The sequence below is a fragment of the Thunnus maccoyii genome, chromosome 23 (assembly GCF_910596095.1).
Source record: "Thunnus maccoyii chromosome 23, fThuMac1.1, whole genome shotgun sequence".
NCBI lineage: Eukaryota > Metazoa > Chordata > Actinopteri > Scombriformes > Scombridae > Thunnus > Thunnus maccoyii.
Window position 1 is genome coordinate 21,775,333 of NC_056555.1, and position 6,018 is coordinate 21,781,350.

A 6,018-nucleotide genomic window follows, 5' to 3' on the forward strand; every position below is an offset into this window, starting at 1 on the left:
GCTCCGCTCGTCTCGGCTACGCTCGGTCGGTTCCGTCAGTGTTCGGGTCAGTCGGAGCAGGAGTGCCTGATCCGCTGGGGAGCAAAACAGAGACGATCGACTGCTCAACTCCCACTCAAATAGAGACAGAAATAGAGAGATTTCTGTCCTCCACTTTGTCCTTTTGCTTTCTTTCTTGCGTTTCTTTGCTTCTTTTGTCCTTCTTACAGCCAAGCACATGTTCTTTGATTGAGAAAAATGTCCAAAAATGTGGGCTATTGTGAAAGAAAGAAAGTGAAAAGGAAAGACACTATGAGCTACATCATGTGATTATAACGGTGTAAAAATATAGTAGGCTGACTAAAATACATCTAATATTATTTATCCATAATATATATAATAATATCCATATATAATATTCTATTTATTTTTTTATATTTCAGTTAGCCAAGGCTATAAACATGTCCGGATCAACCCTCAATGAGGCCCTGGGGTAAAAGTTTGTTTTTGGGCCCCTGTTGGCCCCAGCTAGCATATACTGTACATCATACATACTCAACAGGCAGACTCCAGTCTGGATCTGGACTGGATTACAATTTAAGTTGGACCAGGAACAGAATTTAACCACAATCTGACCTGGACTGCTTTTGAGTGACACGTTGCTTTCATGTCACCTCAGCTGTCATCATTCAGCCACCCGCTAGTCGCCACAGTTAGTAAGGTTGTTGTTGAGTGTAGGAGCTCCAGGTGATGAGGTAAATTGGCTTGTTCAAAACTAGCAGATACAAAAAAAAGGAAGGTTGACAGTGAAAAACTGAAAAAATGCATTTAAGGTTGACTGGACTGAGAAATACATGTTCATTTTGCTCAAGGAAAGACCTTTGTGCTTCATTTGTAATGAAACAGTGTCCATAATGAAGAGTAGGAACACAAAACGCCACTACGACACCAAACATGCCTGTTTTAAACAAAACTATCCCAGAAACACGAAGAAGAACCACAAAACTGAATCAGTTGAAGTCTTGATATCAAGACTCCAGCAGGATAAATGTAAAATCAAACAGTTTCAACAATGAATACAGCGAAGAGCTCACTAATAAACATTTACACCAGTGAGACATCACACCTCAATACATAATAATACATAATACAGAGATGCTCTTCATGAGTTCTGGAGTTTTTGAACTGAAATTTCATCATTCAATGAACCTAACTGGACCTCTGATGTAGTGGAAATGTATTAAATGGACTTAGACTTATATTTGAGTATTCCTGCTGTACAGGTTAGTACTCTAGACATGAAATGATTAGATGGTTAGTGGATTGCAGATAGTTAACCTGCAGCAACTTCGATATCTGATGAATTATTTAAGTCCATTTTGAAGCAAAAATGCTAAATATTTACTGGTATCAGCCTCTCAAATATGAATATTTGCAAATTAGTAAACTCTGAATATATTCACTTATGTTTCAGGACTAATTTTTTTTCTATTTACTGGCATTTTATTGGCTAGACTTAACAATCAGAATATCAGAGAAAATAATTACCAATTACCAATTGATAATGGGTACTCCTACTACCTTAAGATTATGTGTGCAGTTTGATAAAACACAACTTTACAACAATATAAAATAAAACTATTAATGTCTAAAAAGTAGATTTTGACACTCTTCTGTTGCAGAACATAGATATAGACATCTGTTTTGTATGTGGTTGTTGTGGGTTCTCTTATTTATTTTATAATTGATCTTATTTTATTCATTATTTTACACATTTATAAACTTACTTACCCACTTTCGGTTGGTTTTAAATGTGTTTAAGTACACTTTGATGTAAATATATATATAATTCCACCAAGGATAATGCCTCTCAGTGCAAACAATGAAGGCAAAAGACAGGAAAATAGAGAAATAATACGTAGAAAGGAAGAATATGGTTTAGTTTAGGCTGAATAGTGGATCAGTAGAGAGTTGTACACAAAGTTCAGAGGCTTTTCCAGCCTGAGAAGAACACCAAAGTTACGGTATGGTCACATCTTTGTATCTTAACAGCCTTCAAAATACCACAAGAGTCAACAGCAACCATAACCAGTGTGTGTGTGTCTGTGTGTGTGTGTGTGTGTGTGTGTGTGTGTGTGTGATGAGGCTATATTCTCTCTCTCTCTCTCTCTCTCTCTCTCTCTCTCTCTTTCTCTTTCTCTCTCTGCCTCTTTGGTTGGAAATGTGACTGTTTTTCTTCTGCAGAACAAAGACGACAGTGTGACCGGTCAGCCCACGACTGTTGTTCGCAGCTGCACACAAACACACACTGGTGATGATGAGGATGATGAAGGAGTACAGTGTGACCAGGCTGACCAGAACCACCACAGCCATGGGAATAATATATCGCTGACAGTTTTAACCAAACAGAGTAAAAACATCCAAAAGCATCCAGAGACAGATATACAGGACTGTTATTGGCCTGAGCAGTGTTGGGATGTAGATATTTGATCTAATTATTGATCCAGTGTGCTTTGTTATACCAGCCTTAAATTATATGAATATTATACTCTTATTGTACTATAATCATACACTTAAACCCCCAGATTATACAGTGGAGCTGCACTTTTTTAGTGTTGCACCACATGGTACACATCTATATGTACTCTTTAAAGTGTTTTCATTACTTTGGCACATATTTCATGTCCAGTAAGTTCAAATTTCAAAGCTCAAAATTGTACCTATTTGAAAAAAATAATATTAAAAACCAGAAATGTAAACACTAAAAACCCACTGGGTTTGAAAATTGAGCCAAGTTAGAACTAAAACATGGTTCTTTTGACCCAATGTTAAACACAACAAGCTCAACAGTGCTGCAGATTTTCTTAGTTAAACTAAATGATGTGTAAGTGACATTAAAAACTGCAAAAGATAAAATTATTATTAACAATCAGTAAAAAATTGTGACATGTGAGTTTAAAACAGTTTGCAACCATACTATAGTTTAACCTGAGTAAATAATCCAGCAGCAATATAAAAGTAACACTATCACTGGGTCAAAACAACCCCTGATCTTATGGGTATATGAGTAAAGTTAGATAATTATTGCCTCCATGTGCTGTGCATGTAGTAAATATATATTTACAACAATGACCGTTTGTCAAGTAAAGTACACAAAATTACACACCCCACAGTAAGGCCTTAACAGCAAAAGCAATAATCTGTATTTTGCTTATTTATTCAAAACTGAGCAGCTCCAGATGTGGTTGAAAGCTTCCGGAAAAAGCAAGTAAGTTGTGTTGAGTATTGTCTTTGTCAAGCTGCTGTTTACAAGACCAAGAACGAACTGTGACAAATATTATGATTCAAAGTTCATGTTCGAGTTATTATCTTATCCCTTTTCTTTTTCATCCTGTGTGTCAAATCTCAAAAGCTATTTCAGAGGCATTTAAAAAAAACTCTGATCATGAGTTTTTTTATGAGTGTGTAGAAGAAGAGGAAGTTTTGTTGAGGCCAATTTTTAATATATCAGCAATAACAGCAGCTTCAACCCAGAAACCCAGATTAGTCGGAGCCTAGTTTGTGTGTCTATAGTGTCTCAGTCTTCTTACTGAGCGGATAAAAGACTGAGTGTGTAAAACAACACTGCCTTCATCGCCTGCAATGGTGTATGTGTGTGTGTGTGTGTGTGTGTGTGTTTGTGTGTTTTGGTCTCCAAAACAACTCGGCGTTCATCTCTGCACCCCTTTACAAAGCTCCCCTTCAAAGCTCCAGCCACCGCCTCTGTGTATGTGTGTGTGTGTGTGTGTGTGTGTGTGTGTGTGTGTGTGTGTGTGTGTGTTTGTGTGTGTGTTTGTGTGTGTCTCAGAAAGGGTCATCGAGAGGAAGATGAGGCAGTGAAGGAGGATGAAGGACGAAGGAGATGGCATCACATGTTCCAACATTTTTCCAGTTTTCACATCAACCCAAAATGTCTCAGAGTGACACAATGATTTATTCATTTCAGTAACAAACAGAAAGGTGCCTGAATAATGTTGATAACATGCAACTAAACGTCCGATTTATGCTTTTATATCCAGCAGGGTGGACGATTGTAATGCTTTCCTATTTATTCTACCCAAAAAAAGATATAAACCAGTTGGATTTGATCCAGAACTCTGCTGCCTAAATGCTGATGAGCGCTGCAGGAGAGGACAAACACCTGTTTTAATGTTCTTACATTGGTTGCTGTCTGTTTTTGAAGCACTTCATGGTCTTGCAGCAGCCTATTTGTCCACCATAAGAACCCTACGGCCCCCTGTGGAGTCTTTCAGTTGTTCCAAAGTGCAGTTCTTCAAATGCTGCGTAACTAATTCAAGCTAACATGCTGTTATCAGGCTAAAATAATCCTGTTAATTCTCATCCAGCTAATTTGGGTCTTTGAAGGCGGTTTGAGGATCGATTTGTTAGTTATTTTAAATGAAAAGGGGAAAATGAAATTGGCTGATCATGTGATTGCTCTAACCTGGTGCCGTGCAACTATAGTTTGATTGATTGATTGATTTGAGACATCTGAGGGTAAAGAGGCCCTCTAGTGATAAACACTGGGAACTGCAACAACATTGACTTTATTCAAAAGACATACTCTTCTTAAAGGTTCTCCTCTAGCGACCCAAATTTGAAGAGAAAAGGGAAAACTGATATTATTCAACTGCAACTTTTAACTTTTATGATCAAAACAAGTGCATATACAGGGTTCTCACACACGTGCATACATTTTTAATTTAAATTCTACAACATTTCCTTGACTTCACACTGAATTTTAGGGCTGAAAATAACACGTATAACACGTACATTTGTTAATACAACTGGGAATTGTGGGGATGCTGTTTTACTAAAAGATAATCTGTGACTGAGAACATTTTTGACACATTAATGAAAATAAAGATCCCCTCCAGACATGTTTTAAGATAAATAAAAACACCTTTTTGCCAAGTTCACCTTGTTAGAATCCCTGAAATAGCATCTTCTCCTTCTCCCTCAGACTTGAAAAGCGGTGAACCCGTTCTTAAAAGTGAATTATCCAGAAAGTTAGGATAAAGATTTACTTGTGTTTTATTTCTGCAGTTCTTTAAAGCACCACTGGATGGCGATGTCTACACTATTATCTGCCTCACACGTCAACATACACTCAACACCGTTCAGGAAAATATACTGAGACACACAAAACAAGGACAAATGAAGCTTAAACATAAAAATATCACTATTATAGATACATTCATGTAGAGACAACAACAAACAACGTCTATAACCAGGTAAAACTGTCTTTTGTAAATTGTAAACAGGATACAAGTAGTGAAATGTGTGTGAGAGTGCTGAATAAATATTGAATAGGAAATGTAATAAGTTACTTTATATACATACAGCAGGTGGTTATATGAAGCCTGCTTCAGTATATATTTGACAGTGATGGGTAATATAATATGTAAACATGTTATTGCACATTTTGTATTTTAAACTAATATAAATATTTATCGATATTTGTCTTCTACTTTTAACAGTGTGTCTTGTCTTTCCTGCTGCTCTGCTGCTGTTGTTTGTCACTTCTTTTTGCCAATTTGTTTACCTATGTAGAGCATCTTTGAATGCCTTTAAAAGCGCTGTATTAAAAAAAAAGTATCATTATATTATTTTTATTATGTTTAATTTGTAGGTAAAGTGTAGGGCTGCATCTAATGACTACTTACATTATCAATTAATCTGTCTATTATTTTCTTGATTCATTGATCAGTCATTTGGTCTATAAAATCAGGAAATTGTAAAAAATGTTGATCTGTGTTTCCCAAACACCAAGGCAACGTCCTCAAATGTCTTTTTTTATCTCGACCAACAGTCCACAACCCAAAGATATTCGGTTTTCTGTCACAGAAGACTGAAGAAACCAGAAAATATTCACATTTGAGAAGCTGGAATCAGAGAATTTGGACATTTTTTTCTTAAAAATGACTCCAAATGATTAATCTCTTATCAAAATAGTTGGTGATTAATTTTTGTTGTTGACAACTAATCAATTAAGCAACT